The 19,663-nt window shown below is 38.8% G+C and overlaps 1 long non-coding RNA gene across 2 annotated transcripts; it reads right to left on the bottom strand.

Annotated features, from left to right (window-relative positions):
* Positions 1-662: 662 nt before the first annotated feature.
* Positions 663-18,952, bottom strand: LOC109449090 (uncharacterized). Of its 2 annotated transcripts, XR_012497517.1 has the most exons (4): positions 18,824-18,952; positions 16,025-16,167; positions 15,110-15,275; positions 663-3,289 (listed from the first exon to the last, which is right to left on the bottom strand). It is a non-coding gene; the product is annotated as an uncharacterized LOC109449090 (long non-coding RNA). The 2 variants fall into 2 exon arrangements; XR_002137641.2 differs by lacking the exon at positions 663-3,289 and having other exon boundaries at positions 14,932-15,275.
* Between the last annotated feature and the right edge of the window lie 711 nt (positions 18,953-19,663).

Genomic DNA, 19,663 nt, shown 5'->3' with positions numbered 1-19,663 from the left:
ACATAGCTGCATATGAAATGAATTATGTTAAATATGTTCCATAAATAGGTTTTCTTAAATACATAAATGATAAAAAATAAATGACACTGATATTATTAGGTGCTGTCTAACTTGTGTGCTGAGCATTTTGTGAGGCACATGGGGCAGAGATGTATCAGAGAAGTGGAAGATGTAACTATCTGTGTTAGTCTGCTCGGGCTGCCATAACAAAATACCACTGACTGGGGGGCTTAAACAACACACATGTATTGTCTCACAGTTCTGGCATCTGGAAGACCAAGATGTCTGCAGGTTTGGTTTCTTCTGAGACCTCCTCTCTTCTTGGCGGCCGGTGTCCTCGCATGGCCTTCTTGCCGTGTCCTCACATGGCCTTTACTCTGTGTGTGTTCATCCCTGGCATCTATTTGTGCGTCCTAATCTCCTTGTAAGGACACAGTCAGATTTGATTAGACCCCCTAACAGCTTCATTTGAACCTGACTACCTCTTTGAAAGGCCCTCTCTCCAAACGCAGTCACATTTTGAAGGCTTCAACATATGAATTTGGGGGAACACAACACCATCCTTAAGGAGTTTTCAATTTAGTCAGTGAGCTAAGCTGTCTATGCTTGAACAAAAGGAAAGAAACAACACTAAAGCCAGAAGTGTACCTTCTATATTATTATATAGATGTTTATATAGAGGTTTATATAGATGTTTATATAGATGTTATATAGATGTTAAACACTTTGATGTTTAATGAGGTGAGATTTTCTAAAGATTCCCAGGCACCATCTCTTATTGTTAAAAAGAAATGAAGAGCGGAAACACGTGAGGAGAGAAACAACAGTCCTGTGCACAGAGCAAGGTGCTGTCTGCAGTGAGTTTGGGAAGTCAATTAGTTCACTGAATTATAATAGGGTAGGCCCGTTACTGAAGCAACTCACTAACAAAATGAAATTGGTGGAAAACACTTATTTCTAATGTGATTTGAAATTGTCTAGGCAAGAGAAAATTAGATTGTTGGCATGTTTTATTCGTTACCAGTTATGACAAGAATAGAAGAATGGGACTCATACACATACAAATACAAGAATTCCTCCATTGAGGCAGAGGTGTTATAAATCATCCCTGTTAATCAATTCAGTCAGCAAATACTGAAACGAGTGCCCCTACAAGGTGCTCAGGCTGAGTCGGGGCTTACACTAGATCAGAGAAGGATCCACCCTGTCTGCCTGATGGAGCACTCAAATCCAGCCAACTGGAGCTTCCAGTTGGCTAAATGCTTTACCTGTTATTTTAATATCCTGCCCATTCCTTCCTTGCTTCCTCTTACCCCATTTCTTCTACTCTTCTTTATTGACTCATTTTTGCCTCATTCTGTGCAAACTTTTTATAGCTAAAAGAGCACATGATCCAGAACCACACCAAAGCAACTTGGCCCCTCATCCACACAACACAGTGGTGAAACCACCGTATGACCTGCTGTATACAAGGACTCCTAATAATATTCTTCTCAACCTACTCTGCAGAAATTGTAAAGGTTTGATTAGGCAAAGCATGTAAAAGCCTTGTAAGAGCAGTGAAGCCCTCTTCAAATGTTGGTTATTACTACAGTGGGGCACTAGACACAATGGAGAACTACAACAAAAGTTGGGTCCATTGGAAGGAGGCAGCTGGCCAAGTCTACTGTAGCCGTCAGGTATCTTGAGAGTACTAGACCTAAGAAGATGCTTTTCTTCTCTCAAGTGGTGAAATGAGGAGCCACACAATGAGGGAAAGCCTCATCGATAAATATATCAGGAACAAATATTCATACATATTGTGGAACAAAGGGAATTTCTGCATCCTCTTGCCTTTTGTAAACTATTTATAAATCAGTATTGAGCCCTAGATTTTTTTTTTTTTTTTTTTACAAAATATCTGTTTTGCAGACTGTCAAAGGGATACATCATAAAACAGAACAAAATGGTGCTTTTGATGCTCTGAATTCCAGGAAAGCAAAAAGAGACCTGAGGAACTCAAGTGCCAATCAGATCCTCAATATGATCAATCACTTGGGACAGATTATGTAGTGATTGAAAGACAGATTAAAAGCAAAACAAATGGTGGAGCTGGTGGCCTGCAGGCTGACTACACAGATCCCCTTTCCCTAAAAATGGGAGCCATGCTTACAGTATTAACAGTGGACTCAGTCTGCAGTGCTCTCTGCCCCAGGCAGTCACGGCTGCTTCCTGTGACAGATGCCAGGGGAGGTGACTCTTTAGGACAATTCTCCAGGCCATTGACCCAGGCAGGGTTTTCCCTGCAATATAGAATTCTAGGGGAAAATTCAAACAAAGAAAGGGGTTGTCAACTCCATCTTCTCAGTTTAAATCCCTGGAGGAAAAATGCCATAGGTGTTTAGAGAAAAAAAATAAAGCAGCAACGTCAAATACTTTTTGGATTAGCTGAGCTCCTTTCTTGTTTTGTTTGTTTGTTTATGTGCGTGTTTGTTTTTCTCTGCCAATCTGACTTAATCAGTCCATCTAAGTAGCAAAATTCCATTTTACCTGAAGGCCCAGCCTGGTTTTCATTGCAACACCTATTTGTTTTGAATGAGAGGCCTTTGGACCATTCCTCTTCCGATATGGAAGTGTCCACATCCAATCTGGGATGAACAAATTCTCACTTACTCCAGGGATGGGAAGGAAGCTGGGAGGGGAATGCTGGCCCATCACTCCTGTCTGGGTGCTTGTCTACCAGATGGCACCAGTTTCCACTAAGCCGAGCCAGAGAGAGCATCTGGAAAGCGTTCAAGCAGCATGGAACTCCTCACTGTCATCACTGTTCCTTCCCCTGTTTTAGTGCCTCCGGGAAAGGAGAGGAAACTGGGGAATCAGCTCTGCTCCGAAGGTATGTTATATTCGCATATAGGCAAAGTTCCTCTGGGGATGGCCACACTCATGAAACTTTCTCAAGCTTCTACTGGGTATTTGTAGAAGGAGGGAGAAGGAGATGCCTCATGCTGCCCAGCGGTGGTGGTTAAGTCTCCTTCCCGCTGAGAGGTGTCCTCCTGGCAGGGAAAGGACATGGGCTTTGCAGTTTGATAGGCCTTGGCTGGAATACTGTGTCAGTCACTGTATTAATCAGCTTAGGCTAAGTTATGCTGCAGTAACAAACAAGCCCAACACCTTAGTGGCTTGCAATAACAAAAGTTTATTTCTCACTCAGGCTATATATTGATTGCAGGTCAGCTGTGGCTCTGTTCCATGTTATTTTCATATCAAGACCCAGGTTAAAGGAGCATCCTCTATCTGGTAAATTGATCTTCTGGAAAAAGGGAAGAGACAGCAGAGTCATATGGTGGCTTTTAAAGTTTCTGGTCACATCTCTTCCATTCATCTTTTACTGACCAAACTAGTCATATGACCAAGTATGACACCATCAGAGCAGGGATGTTTAACCCATCTCCAAGGAGGGACAGCAAATATATTGAACATTCGTACAACTTCCCACAGACACTTACTAACTGTGTCCTTTGGCAAATTACTTATATATTATAAGTAATTTGAGGTGAGAATAATGATGTGAACCTGGAGTTGATGAGAGGAAGATTAAATAAAATGTGTATTTAAAAATGAGTATAATATATAAGAACCTAGATACATTAGTTCCCTCCCACATTTCATATATGATACTTACCTAAGAAATAATTGTCTTCTCTTCAGAATTAGCTATTCTGATACTCTAATATGCAGGCATGCCAATGTTAATTACTTCTCCTGGGAAATACTTGAATTTTAATAATGGCTTTGTACATTATTTTAACCTAAAGTCTTAACTCTAATGATGGTAATTTCAGACACCATGGGAGTTGATCTACTTGACCAATTCCCTTTCTGTATCTATGACTCTCTGAAATTTCTGGTTTGGTTTTAGCCCTGGGCCAGGCTCTGGGACCATTCTTTCTCATCAGAGAAGGTTACATAGCCCCAGAACAGGCACACAGTGATTCAGCACCAAGACAATGTTGCAAATAGTTCCATGCAGCCTTTTCCTGTGGTTCCTGTGGGTTACAATGCCTGAGCACCCATCTTGGTTTCCTACCCTGCACCAGTTTCTTCTAAAGCTTGACTTGCCACCACATTGATCCCCACCTTCTGAAAAGTAGACTCCTCCTAATGACCCCAGCCTGAGATTTCTTATCTTCCAGTCTTATTCTATAAATTAAACAATGCCACAGTTCTCCCACCTACCAGAACATTCACCTTTAGTTTCCCACAGGACTTCCCTGATATCCACTACCCATCTGTCTGGATTGCTACCTGTTATCAGCTGATTATACCTTCCATACCCCCATTGGTGTCTCAGCCCCAGTTAAGCACATTCTGATGATCCTGGCACCAACCACACCCCAACTCAACAGCAGGTAGGGAAGAGACATTGTGTAGAGTCATGTAGTTACCGACACCATAGCCAGGCCTGGTTGATGGTTTCTCCAGCCATTAAACTGTAAGACATATTCTTCAGCCATGGGGGTCACCATAGCTGCCCCTCCATGAAGTCTCAACACTAGCGCCAGGAAAAGGGAACAGAGGCAACAATCAACAAAAGCAAGGAGCCCATTTCTGTGGTTACACAACTGGGGCTTCCGGTTTTTCTCAAGGCTTTGTGATGATAATTTTGAAGGGTCCGTGAATACATTTTCATATTTTCAAAAATTCCTGTCACTAGTTGCTGAGTGGAACATTTTCTATTTCCCTAGAATTGGTGAGTAGGTATCTTTACTTTGTAATAAAGCCATCAATGGTTGGGGCACACAGAGGCCCCATAGCAAACTAAGAGTCAATATAACATCCCTTCTTATTCCCAACCTTCACTCCAGCCCTTAGTTTATATAAGAAAACTGGAATTTGGGAAAGAGAGTGATTTGTTTCATGTAGAGTGTTCAGGTTCATCACAAAAGGCTTCTTTTCCCTTTACCAGGGAAAAGGACAGGTGCTTACTTGTCACATGTAATAGTTAATGTAACATTAGCTGCCATTACCAAAGAACCCAAACTGTATAATAGCTCAAACACAATAGTTTATTTCTCACATAAGAGTTCAAAGCAGATGTTCCTGTTAACAGAGAGCTTTCATCTGTAAGTGATTCTGAGATTCTGGCTTCTCCCATCCTGTGATTTTGCCATCATTTCCTGGGTTCTCATCATTTGCAACCAGCCATTGAAAGTGGAAATAGTGCTTGGAAGAGGCACATCTGCTTCTTAAATGCTTTCCCCTGGAAGTAGCCCATGTCACTTCTGTTCATGTTCCATTGGTGAGAACCAGTCACATGGGCAGACATAGACTCAAAGGGGCCTGGGAAATGTAGTCCTTGGTTGGGAAGCTCTTTCCCAGAGACATCTTTGTACTATGGAAGGGGAACACGTATTTCAGTGGACACCTACCTTCAACTGCCACGTCACCTAGTGCCACATGATAGAGAGAAGGCTCCAAAGGAATCATTTGAAGGTGCCCACAAGAAGAGATGTGTATCATCTCACCTTCTAGATGGATGCTTGCTGAGCTACAGAATCTAAACCCTGCTCTAATATTGCCTTTCAGACAGAGGGAGAGTATGGAGAATAATTCTTAGGACATCTTGACATATATCCACAGATGGGAAGAGGAGATGCTCCTGAATCTAAAGACTGATGTTTGCTTCTTGTCTGGATATTTTTAGAAAAGGGTTATCAGAATGAGAAGGAACTATAATGTATCATGACATGTAACAAAATGATAGTTGGGACAATCTCAGCCCAGTACCCAGGACTCTCAGAGGGTGTGGAACATACCTCAATGGTTTTGATGGCAAATGAACATACAGCAGGAGAGAGGAGTTACAGAGTTGCCAGGGCAGCCACTGGACCAGGTGAGGTGATACCCATCAGGAGAGGGGGGTGGAAAAATGGACCACTGGCTAGGCCAAAAAGAGCCCCAGTTGTCTCTCTCTGAGGAATCCTCAGTACCAAGGGTGGAAATCAAACAAAATTTGACACCACCCTCAAAGAAACCTTGAGTAGTATCTACGCAAAACGATCCTATCAACAGAGGTTATCAGCATTAAGCAGAACCAGATCAAAACAGAGGTTGGCTAGGGACATCTCCCTGCCACAAACACGTGGCCAGTTATGTAAGATGACCCCTACCTGCACCATCTCTCTCTTCTAGCCCCCCAGTACTCTAGAGGATGGAGACCTATAAGAGGAGAGGGCAGGATGTGTACATCTTCCTTCTTCTGCTTCCAACATCCAAAGGCCTGTGCTGTGGGGAAGGGACAGGATGAGCTTTAATAGACTTTGAAATTGAACAGGACTCTTAATTAGCAAAAGTGACAACAAGTTATGGAATCAACTGAAGATGCTATTAAGAAACAGGAAATAGAGGACTTATCAGAGCATAGTTTAAAGTGCTAATTGGAAGAAATAAAACTGTTATACTCCACTGAGCTGAATCTCCTCAATAAATTGTTAAACCTATTTCTGAATCATTATCTGTTTATGTTTGCCTGATTAAGAACTAACTTTCTAAGTAGAGGTGGAGTTAAAGGCAGGTTCTTATTCCTTAAAATAGTGGATGTCAATTCAGGGAACATAGGCCTTTGAGCATAGGTAAAACCTAACCAAGCTTTAATTCTCTCTTCCAATCTTCTTTGTCCCAAAGTGGTCCCAAAAGAGAGTGAGGCTCCCAGCCAAAGAAGAGTAATGTTTCTTCTCATTCCAAGCAGGCTGTCACACTTACAGATGGTAAAGAGGGAATGAAGTGGTCCACTGACTGTGATTTCCTAAGAAAACTGGATCTGCTTCCTCCAGTCAGGCGAAAGGACATGGGAGTAGCTCTCAGAAGATGCACCATGGAAGCATGGACTGATGTGTCCCATTACCTGAAATTATCCCAGAGAGACTGAGTGCCTTGAATCTTAATAAGAGTGCCAAGGCTATTTCTTGACTAATTAAGTAGATAATCCATTCAGCAGAGATGTACCAAGCACTGCAGTATGTCAGGATTTCTTCTGCTTCACTGTTGGGATACACCAGGGAACAGACAGAAAAATCCTTACACTGTGGGGCTCGGATTTCAGTGAGGAGAGAGATAATAAAAAACATGTTTTTTGAATCAAGTGAGGAAGTGAGCTGTGCAGTTATCAGAGGGAAGAGCTTTCCAGACAGAGGCTCTGAGGCAGATGCTTGCTGGTTGTTTTGTTTTGTTGTTTTTGTGTTTTTGAAGAACGATGAACAGATAAGTGTGGCTGGTATACTTTAAGGGGAGGGGAATTTAGTAGGGGATGTGGTCATAGAGGTAAAGGTGAGGCCCATAAAAAGGACTCTGGTTTATATTCTGAGTGGAACTGGGAGCTATCAGAGTGTTTTGAGCAGAGAAGTAACATGATCTGATCCTTAAAAGAGGATCATTCTGGCTGCCTGATGGACTTGATGATAGACTCTAGGGAGGGCAAAGGTGGGTGTGAGGAAACCCTTAGGAGGCTACAGAAATAATTCAGTTAGGAAATAATGAAGATTCAGGATAGAATAGGGAGAAATTGCCAGATTTGTGTTTTTATAATGTACAGCTAATGTAATTTTCTAATGGATTGAATATAGAGTATGAGAGAAGGACAGAAGTCATGAATGACTATAAGACTTTTAGCCTGAGCAACTAGAATATGAAGCTGTCATCAACTGAGATGGGAAAGACTTCCAGCGAAGCCGACTTGAGGGAGTATATCAGGAGGTCAGTTTTAATCATGTTGTATTTGAGATGTCTATTAGACATCAAGTAAGAGATGTTGAGTTGACAACTGGATATGTGAGTCTAGTGTTTAGGGAAAAGGTCCAGGTTGGAGATATAAAGTTGGGGTTCACTGGAATATGAGTGGTTTTTAAAACCTTGATAGTAGATCAGATCACTAAGGGCAGTCAATGTAGACAAAGAAGAGAAGGGGACCAAGACTCTGTAATGGGGCATTAAAATGTTAAGAGTCAAGGTAAAGAGGAGAAATCAATAAAAGAGATGGAAAAGGAGGGACCAGTGAAGTATGAGAAAAAAAGTTGTATGCTGGTAATTATCACAAGTTTACACCAGGAAAAAAATTCTAATATGTAGTGTTTGCCTATTTCCAAGGTGTAAATACCCCCACCATGGCCAATTACCAGTGTGCCCAGTTACTCATGTGAGATCAAGCACTCATGACGTTCCTGAAAATTTAACAGTCATCAGCTTTCATGAGCCAATATGAGCCAGCTCTACCATACCACTTATGTGACTATTATGAACAACTATCAACCAATATGTATAAAATCCTAGTTAAAATTAGTAGCCCTCTTGCAATATACAAAATATGGCAAAATTGACACAAGAAGAAATAGAAAACTTGTATAAGCCAATTGCCATTAATGAAATTACAATTGCAATCAAAGCCCTCATTTTCCTCCCCAAAAAGCATCACACCCAGATGATCTTGCTTATGAGTTCTATAAAACTTTGAAGAATAGATAACCACTCTCTAATATAAGTTGTTCAAGAAGAGAAAAAGAAAAGCTATCAAACTATCTTTATTAGGATTGTATACTCTTGATAATAAAATGAGGAAGGGGTAATATAAAATTAAAAATTACAGGGTGATTTTACTTTTGAACATAGATACAAAATGCAAAAGAAAATGTTAGCTTTCTTATTTTGGAATACCCCAGAAGCAGACCCTAAAATAAGGATTCATGAGCAAACATTTATTTGAAAGGCAATTCTAGGAAACACTGACAAGTGAGTGAAGTAAGAGAATAAAAGAAGGAAACAAGTGTATTTTTAAGCAAGTTATCATTATGAGCAACTTGAGTTGAATCTATTAAGTTCCATCCAGTGTAGAACACATGCCTCAGCTTTTTCCCTCCCAAAGAACATGGAAACTGGGTCCTTTATCCTCCCAATTCCATCAGTCATCCATTAAGGGCTACTTCTGAAATGTGACAAGTGTTAATTCTCTGGTACTTGCAGCCTGGTCTGCACACAGGCAGAGAAGGCTCCAGTGATGAGAGAAACCTCTCAGGCCAAGAATCTCAGGTATTGGTAGTCAGCTTAGCATATACAGAAGTAGTTCACCCCAAGTAGATATGAGCAGGGCACAAATATAATAGCATCTACTATTTTAGCTGACTGGATTGAATAGCATATTAAATATAATATCATTATGACCAAGTAGGGTTTAACACAGGAGTGAAATGAACATTAGAAAATCTATCAATGTGATTTATACCACATTATAGCACTATGTGTGAAAACCCACACAAGTATCTCTGTAGATGGAGGAAAGGTATTTAATGAAGTCCAACACCTATTTATGCTTTCTTTAAAAGCTTTTAGGAAAAGTAGATAACTTAGTTCACTTACTTTTTGGAGCAGGCTTTATGCACAGATTTTTGTTTCCTCTGCTCTTCTTTGCCAACAGGCCAGATGCCACATGAGCAACTTCATATGATAGTGTCAAGAGGTTATCTACCATTGCCTTGACTGTTGGTGTCAAGAAGACTTATAGAGAACTGCTGCCCTTCCTATAAACACTATCTATGAGGAGGCTGATATACTCTAAGGCCAAGCAAAACAATTAGAAACCTTCATCATCTCATGCCACATCCAGAGTATGTGTACTCTTTACTATGGGTTGTATTAACATTTAAATTAGAAAAAGGCCTTTCAAACAGTACCCAGAATTTGGCCATTTTTCACCAAATCTATCATTCCCACACAATGTTAGTGACCATCGTTTCTCATCTGGTATATAATCAAAGTGATAAGCCAAATTAAGAGCAAAAGACTGTGTTATTTAGAAAATGGTATTGGGAGAAACGTTAATATGTAGAAAAAATTGAGTAGAATCCCTACCTCTTGCTATAAAAACAAAAACAAAAGGCAAACAAACAAAAATACCTTCATGTGGACTAAATCCCTAAATGTGAAGGCAAATATAAAGAAATAGGGACAGATTTCAAATCCTGAGGTTGTTAGCATCCCCCCTTCTACTAAACATTGTACTGAAAGTGCAATGCAAGACAATCTACAAGAAAAGTTATTCAAATTATCAATGAAATGAAAAGGAGCTAAATCTCACTAGCAATCAAGAAAATACAAATGGAAATGAGATGGTGCTACATATTTACTACAATTCCTAAAATTAGAAAGACTGATAATACCTAGTGCTATCAAAAATGTGGAGTAACGGGAACTCTCATACACTGCTGGTGGGAATATAAATGGATACAACCACTTTAGAAAACTCTCTGGTACCAATCATTTACTAAAGTTGAATATATGCATACTCTATGACCCAGCAACTCACTCCAAAGTACATATCCATCAGAAATGCATACACATGTGTACCAAAAATTGCATCTAAGAACATTCATGCAGTGTTATTTGTTATAACCCCAAACTAGAATGAACCCAGGTCCATGAATAGATCAACTGTGATATGTTCATACATTGGTATACTGTCCAGAAATTAAAATCAATAGAATACTACTATGTTCAGAAATGAATTCCACAAATGTAATTCTGAGTCAAAAAAGCCAGAGACAAAAGAATATATATTGTATGATTCTATTTCTATAAAGTTCACAAAGAAGAAAAACTAAAAGATGTTAGAAATAAAGGTAGCTATAGTGACGTCCACAAATACTTTGATGTTTCGTTCTTTTAGAAGTGGAATCTAATTCTCGTCTCCCTGAGGAGGGGGCTGGACTTCGAGACTAACTGCTAACAAATAGACTCAAGTGAAAATGACAGTGTGTGACTTCAGAATGTAGGTCAGAAAAAAGGCACAATAGCTCTTCCCTCCCTTCTTCCCTTCCTCCCTCTCTAACCCGCTCCATCTCCTCACCCTGGGACAGTTAGCTATCCTGTGTGAGCAGTCCAATGGAGAAGCCCCGTGGGGTGAGACACTGAGGTCTCCTGCAACAGCCAGAGAGGAACTGAGGACTCTAGCCAACAGCCACATCAGTGAGCCTTTTTGGGAAGCAGAGCTTCGTAAAGCCTTCAGAGGACTACAGTCCTGGCCCACATCTTTAATGCAGCCTTGTGAGCCCACCTGAATATAAAACACCCCACTAAGCTGCTCCAGGATTCCTGACAGTCAGAAACTGTGTGATATAACAAATGTTTATTGTTTTAAGTCACTAAGTTGGGATAATTGTTGTTAACTTTAGGGGAGAAAAAGGGGTTAATAACGAAAAGGGAGCAAAGGGAGACATATTCATAACTTTCTATTTCTTGTCTTGAAAGTTGAACATAGGAGTGTTCACTTTGTGGTAATCAGTAAACTGTACACTTATGATTTGCGCAAAACTTTATATCTGTTATATTTCAATTATAACGCAATTTGAAATTTTTGCTAAATTCAACTATGCCATAAAAAATATTTTGATTCACTAAAAAGACACTACAGACAAAATTAATAGATAGGTGAGTGTCTGGGGGAAAATGTTTATAATGTCTGTGACTGATAACAGATTAATATCTAAACTATACAAAGAATACTGCAATACAAAGAAAGATAAGCAAATAGGAAAGTGGTCAAATAAGAATAGTCATTCACAGAAAAGGAAACACCATTAATAACTGCATAAAGAAATGATCAATCTAAGCAGTAATCAGAGAAATTCAAATAAAACAATAGAGAGATACCATTTTACACACAACAGACTGGCAAAAATTAGAAAAGCAGATCATTTCAAATGCTGGTGGGGATGTGTGAAAACAGAAACCCTCTTCACTGCTGGTGAAAACGCAAAATAGAGCAGCCATTTTGTAAAGCAATCAAGCCTACAGAGAATGTTTGTCCTGAACAACTGTGTAATACTACTCCTGGATATAAACCCACATAAATGTGCATGCAAGCGCACAAGAAAACATGTAAGTGAATATTAACTGGAGTGTGGTTTTAAACAATAACGAGTAAGAGTCAACCGCTAGGGGATTTCATAAGTAAAATGCAATAGATGCATGAGAAGGAATTCTATGCAGGAATCTGACAGAATGAAATAGATCTGCATATTACCATGAAAGTACAGCTCAAAATATAATTCAGAGTTTTAAAATAAGAAACAAAATGAGGTTTCTGACAAGAAGCCATTTCTGTACATATAAATACACCCACAACACTATGTGTTTTTATTTACATATGTGTGTGTGCGTGTAAATAAACACATGAACAGTGAAATAGAAAAACATTCATAAAATAAGCCATAATGGGTACCTTTGAGTGAAGGAGGAGAGAGAGTTTGGGGTTAGAAGAAGAGGGGAGAAAATATTGAAATAAAATATGAACAAAAGAAGGATTTTCTATGAACCCATGATGATAGTGAGGCATGAACTTAGGAGTGGGTATGCTAAACTCAATTCTGTACTCCAGAATGCAAAAGAAGAAAAAGGAATCCGAGAAAACTGAATAGCCCATGGCTAGACCACCCTGGATAGGAAATTTAGCTTCAAAGCCATCAAGGGCTCATTCCTGACTGCCCCAGACTCAGCTTCTTTCCCAGCAAGAATCAAGGAAAAATGTAGGTGTTCTGGGCCTACTTCAATGAGAGTGTATTGGCACCTATCAAAGATAATATCTTCTGTTTCTCTGTCCATACACTCAACCCCCACGAAGAAACAAAAACTTTACTGAAAACGGTACTATTTAAGTTTGATAACCGCCATTTATGGGGCACCTACTGTTTGTCTGGAACCGTGCTGGCACTTTATATGTGTTATGCCTGTAAAGCATCACTACAATTCTGCAAGTTAAGTTTCTTACCCCATTTTATGTATTAGCAAACCAATACTTAAAGAATTAATTTCCCCAAAGTCATACAGCTGGAAAATAAACAAACTGAGCTTCCAAGTCTGTCTGGCTTTCTGCTACACTGTACGGCCTCCACACTGTTCTTAAGAAATAGATACAAGCCTATTGGACAGAAAAATCTAGACGTCATATGACTATGGGATGGAAAACAGCCACATGTCTAAATACTTTCGAAAAGTATGTTTTCAGAATTGATGAATTTATAAAGACACTCTCAACGACAACCCTGACAATAGCTGCTGGGAAAGTGGGACCAGGAACAGCTGCTGTACAGTGTGTTTCCAGACGCTCCCCCCACAGCTGCCTACACATATCCATGGCATCTGCTGCATTAGGACATGAGGGCAGAGAACACCTCCACCCACTGTGCTTCCCCCACACTAGTGTAGTGAGCCTTCTTGAAGCCAATGGATCATAAAAAGGAATTAGACCATAAAGGGCCTGCGCTCTGTCTCTCAGTGACTGACAACTGCTCATGAACACTTCCTTCTCTATTAGTCAAAATGGATCCCACCACCCTCTGCCTATCCTGCCCTCTACATAAATATCTTCATCCCCCCACACACACACACACACACACAACTAGTTTTAGAAACCACCACTCTTTATACCATCTTTTTTACCCACATAGAAATATCTGTTTTAACACCCAGGACAGCAACATTTGGTGCCTGGATGGGGGAATCCTACCAATCGAAGAACTACACCAAGTTTAAGGAAAATGTCTTCAGCAGGTGAAAGGGACAAATAAACATTGTCTGAAATATTGTATGATCATTCCTGCTTAACTGAGCAATGCTTATTTTATTTCCAGGCCAGCTCATGAAATGAAAGTCATAAACACTAATGATTGTTTTAGGCAAACTCTGATTCTCTTAGAGCTTTCCAATAGCACCCACCACCACAGTTAACTATAATTTTCAGTGTACTTTTCTGCCTCCTCCATTAGATAGTAAGTTCCTGGAAGGTAAATATTGTATCTTCTGTTTATTCCTAGTAACTACCATGGCAGTGGGTACATAGAGACTCTACAAATGGTTGCTTAAATAAATGATCTAGTGCCTGATGATGAGTCTAAATATAAACCTAGAGGATCTCAAGATTTTAAAACTAAAATCAAGGGCTAAATTCCACTATCGCTTCCTTGGTCCTCCCCTGGCTTCCTCCCCAATCCCAAGCCTTCCTCACCTCATTCACTCAGGCCGCCATCTTAAACAGAAAGAAGAATCATAAGACATTTTTTTTGTCCATTTAGAAGTGTGGTCTAGGAATTGAGTGTGGCTGGCAAGATGGTGTAAGGGAAACTCAATGGGCCAGGAGCTAAAGGCAGATGATTTCACTCAAGGTAATGTCAACTCTCAAAATCAAAAGAGAAATCATAGAAACAAAAAGCATACTAGCGCTCAGTGAGAAACGCCAGGAGACTGCCCAAAGCCAAAGGAGTTACAGGCAGGTATTGATGTCAGGGTACAGATTTCAGTTAGTAAGATGGAAGCAAGAGCAAGCATCAGTGAATATCATTATCTTTGAACATGAAGGCATGAAAGAGAGCACAAGTCATTCTCTATTTGTGGATGCCATCTATCTAGCTAGTTTAAGAGAAACTGATTAAAAATATATCTTAATTTTTCCAGAAAAATAATTTCACAAGTAACACCTGGCATAAACACAGACAATTTCTACTCAAAGAACTTAATAATTTCTGCCATCACTGAGTGGTTCCAGACATTCTTTAACAACAGTTCAAATTTAATATGACAAGATATTTTAAGAACTGTTCACTTAGTTTTACAACAGCACAGAAATGCTCCCCTCCAAAATGATTCACTTTTCCTTGAAAAATTGGTGCTGAAATTTAAAAAAAAAAACAAATATTAAATGAATCATGAACTCTGATGTAGATTGTTACAGAGTGAAACAATATGGAGAATTCCACACATTTTTTTTTTTTGTAAAATCAGTCTCTCATGCATGCTCTTATTTTCAACTATTCATATGTGAAATGAATAAAAAGCACGATTATTTAATTTGATTATAATTTTATTTCACTAAAAGTCTCCTTTGAAGAGAACATTTTGCATGGGCATCTGGAAGCTTTGACAAGTCTTCCATTTGAATGGCCATGACTTGCCATAGTGATGCCAACTTTACTTAAAAATTATTATACATGGATGATTGAAGATAATCATTTGAGTAAAGTGTCCTAATACTAGTAACAAACATTTCAAATAAAAGTGGCTTAAAAGATTTTTAAATTAGTTTTTCTCTCACATAAAAGAAGGCTCTAGGTAGGAAGTCCGTCCAGGGCTAAACTGGCATTTCTGCAGTCACAAAGGACCCAGGGTCCTTCTTTCTTCTCCATCATCCCCAACACATGGTCTATTCTCAAGATCACCTCTAGGTTCAAAATGGCTGCCCGAGCTCTAATCGTTGCCTCCTGATTCAGGGTAGGAAGCAAAATAAAGCAGACAAAGATAAAAATGTCACATATCAACTGTCAGTTCACCTTTTAAGGAGATTCCCCAAAAGCCTGAGAGGCTTAGTAGACTAAGTAGTATAGATTTCAGCTGGTAATATTTCAACAAGAACAAAAAGGAAGTATTGTTACTAAGGAACGAGAACATGGATATGTGAGTAGCCCCCATTATTTTGATAAGGAAAACAAAGCTCAAAGTGGTTAACTGGCTTGCCCGATTTCATACAGCTGGTAAGAACAGGTCCCAGACTAGTATCTGAGCACCCATTCTTCCCTCTCCTCTGTTCTCCTAACAGAACCCCAATTTTCTTCAGGTATCTACTCCTCCCACACATGGCGCCTCTGTATTGACAGAAACTGTCCACACTAACCCCAGCGGTGAGCTTTATTCATTTAAAGGCCACCCATCTCCCTTGCTGTAATTGGCTCCAGACTAGTTACATGATGTCAACCGGGTCAATTAGATGCAAAACATTACTTTTCTCATGCCTTTGGAAGTTATTTCTTGATCTCCTGAGAGGAAGTCCCTAGAAGCAATCCTTTTTCTCCCTTGGTATTCTCTCATTACTAGTAGATACGCTGTCTAATTCTAGGGCAACACTTCAATACCAGCATGAAGCTGCCATGTAGGAAGGAGAGAAGAGCCAAGAAAACAGCAGGAAAACAAAGATGGACTACACAGATAAAGTTAACACAGTGGTCTGCCCTACCTCTGTCTTCTAGGTACATTTCTTTGTTCTTTGTGATGATTTGGGTTTGGTGGTTCTTGTTCTTGTCACTTGGTCTGGCACACGTGGTTTGACATTGGTCCCTGTTTGTTTGCCTGCACCATCCTGAAATACGCCTTTTCTTTCTATAACGAGAGTCATCCTATTAACATACTAAGGCCTGACAGCACTTTGAAAATAACTCGTAAAAGGCCTTACGAGTAATAAGTGCTTTCTTGAGTTTAGGATAACCCTAAGGATACAGGCATACCTCATTTTATTGTTCTTCGCTTTATTCTGCTTCACACAAGTTACCTTTTATACAAATTGTAAGGCAAGATCCTCCACCAGCAAAACGATTATGACTTGCTTTATTGCAGTGGTCCGGAACTGCACTTGCTATATCTCCAAGGTATTTCTGGTTTTTCCATATTTAGCTATTCTCCATAATAACTATACTTAGTTTCCTTTTATTGTTTTCACAGCTCTTTCTCCATCAAAAGCCTGGTGTCAGGGTCGCAGAAGACACAGCATGTCTTCTCTACCTCAACAATCATGTCACCTTTGCTACTTGACACATTGGGAATCTCTTGGCTTCCCATTGTTTAAGTCTGAAACACATTCCTCATTGTGTCTGATCTCCAGCTCCTGGGGCACGTCAGCTGTCTCCTTAAATTGTTACTTGCTGGCACATATTTAAGGCAGCAATCTAATCAGCTGAAATTGATGCTGCCACATTTGCTCCTGGAGGAGTTTCCATCGCAAACACTCCTGCTGCTTGAGTGAACATGCCATGACCAAAGTCCACCAGCAGGGTAACCTCTATCAATGACTGGCTTTTCGAACTGTACATAAACTGTCTTCACTGATGGCTGTTTACACATCCAACAATGTTTGTTGATCCCAGTGCTTATCATAATTGGACATTTTAAAGCTTTTTTGTGCTAAGTATTTTTCTGATTAATAGTTAAATAAGGAACAGGCCATTAAAGGATATAAGCATATGTGTCAACAAATGCACAAATATTGACTGAGAGGATTGTTAATAAATTTTAGCCAGTTGATGGATATTTGTTATAATAGCAAATACACGTATAGATAACAGTGTCTATAACTGAAGTTATTCATTTATGTCAAAATTGAAGAAAGCGTTTGATGTCATATTTACTAATAAGGGAAGAATATTAGCAAATATGCTCAAAGCAGACCTGTTTACATTTCAATTATCAATGTATTTGCTATAGTCATAATTACCTATATAAAATAATGTACTTATATTTCAGAAATAATAATAAGTTATATGTTTGGAGTTTGCTCCCTGAGGTCTGTTCGTACATTATAGTATTAAACTGATTGTTTTTGTAAAGGTACACTTAGTTAAGATGAAAAATAATATATAGGCAATATGTATTTGGGCAATAACTGTTAAAACATTCGGTACAAGCTATTCTGTTTTCCAATGTAGCATAACTTTTTTATTTTTTATTATTCGTTTCAGGGGTACAAAACAACATGGTGATTAGACATTTACATACCTCACAAAGTGATAACTACAGGTCTACTACCCATCTGACACCGTGCATAGCTATTATAATACTTTTGACTATATTCCCTGTGCTGTACTTTACATCCCGTGACTATATATTTCTAAAAATAATAGTTGACGTTCAATTTTATTTTATATTAGTTTCAGATGTATAGCGTAGTTGTTGGGCATTTATATAACTTATGAAGTGATCCAAGTATAGCCTAATTTGGTTCTTTATTAAAAGCCCACTACATATTACATATGAGGATAGAAGCATAAAATGTTAAAATCTAAAGACATTGCAGCAATCATCTAATGCAATTCCCTTATTTTACAGATACAGAAATTGAAACCAAGGAGGTTAAGTGATTTGCCCAAGATTGTGAAGATACTTAGGGTTTAGAACTGATACCTAATTCTTATCTGTGACTACAGATCAAAGAACTGTGATCTTTCTACTAGCCCTCAGTATTGGGTAATTACCACTATTTATAAATGGTTACAGTCATCCTTAAACATAAACTTCCATCATTTGCATAATAACTACAGCTTTTATTAGAGTACAAGTCTACTTGGAATTACCAATTGAATTGAGACTTCTGTGTTATTTCCAGATCCAGAAACAAATTTCTCAAGTTCAACCTATGAAAATAGCTAGTGATAAGATATAATTTGTGCCACAATTACAGATTTCAAAGAATTCAAATAGAACAAAATGCATTTAACGCTAAAGCTATTTTGAATGTTATTCAGCCTGCGTGTGGTGATTCAGAGATGTTTCAGATGATTCAGAGAATCATCACTACAAATAATTACCAACACAGAACTATTCATTCACAAATGTACTGACCGGCAGAAATTTCTGGTATATAAACACCAAAATTGATTTTCCAAATTTCTAAGAACCATTAAGTTTTCTTGAATTTTGAAAATAAAGGATAGCTATGTTTCTAAAAAGAAGCTGTATAAACTTTTCAAAAGATGAGAACTAGAGCTATAAACTGATTTATTGTTAACTAAATGGATGGCTACCTGTTAAGTTTTAAATACAAATCACTCTGGTAATAACATCAATTTAGAAACAGACAGCCAAGTATGCTAAGATACTTTAAGAGGTTTAGAAATCACTGTCTGGCTTTAAATATCTTAGTCATCTCCAAATCATTTTTTCTAGGATTAAGAATATAAAGAATTTTATTCAAAATGTTTTCGGACTTAGGAGGCTTAGAAAAGGAATCTTCAAAGGTAAGGTCCTCACATTATTATCCACTTACAAATTTACTGGTCATTGCAGGCAATCGGGAGTTACCATTCAGTAAGCAGCTGCTAGGTTCCAGGCACCGTTTGGCACTGCAGAGTCACCAACTTATAGTATAACCATTTCCCAAATACTATGAGGTTAGTGTTATTATCTCCTTTGTCATATGAGAAATCTAAGGACCAAAGAGGTTAATGATTGGCTCAAGGTTACATGACAATTTGATGTCTATCTGTTCCAAAACCCATGTTTTTACCTCTGAATATTCCAAGGGAAACGACTCATACAGTACGTTATACGGTAGAATTTCTTCCCACATGACACTGTCCTAGGATACTGACCATGTTTCTAAAAATAACTCCTTTAATCACACAGGCATCCATCTGGTCTTTCTCCAGCCATTCCAAAGTCGTTGTTTCCTGTGCTCAGCACCATATATCTAAAAGCCACTGATGCTGCTTTTTTCTGCAACCAGAGATTTGAGATAGAACATTTTTCAAACCAAATCTACGGCTTTGAGTGATTGCTCTGAAATCTCTATTCCCCACGAAATGATGCCAGCCTTGAAAAATAGTAATAACTTACATGTGCATTGTAAACTAGAAAATGCTACTAAATTCATGATCTTTTCATTGATCACAACAGAGATCAGAGGTGGACAGGGTAAATATTATTCTCATCCAATGAGAAATATTGAATTTCAGATATAAGATATAAGACTTGCCCAAGGTCATGGAGATGCGATACAACATCACTGAATTCCAAAGCCAGTGCTCTTTCTGTTGTTCCCAAACCTCTCCTAGAGATGGCCCATGCCTGTCTGAAATCCTATATAGAATGAAAATAAATAGATAAT

Source organism: Rhinolophus sinicus, linkage group LG01 (assembly GCF_036562045.2).
Source record: "Rhinolophus sinicus isolate RSC01 linkage group LG01, ASM3656204v1, whole genome shotgun sequence".
NCBI lineage: Eukaryota > Metazoa > Chordata > Mammalia > Chiroptera > Rhinolophidae > Rhinolophus > Rhinolophus sinicus.
This window is presented reverse-complemented; position numbering and strand designations above follow the sequence as displayed.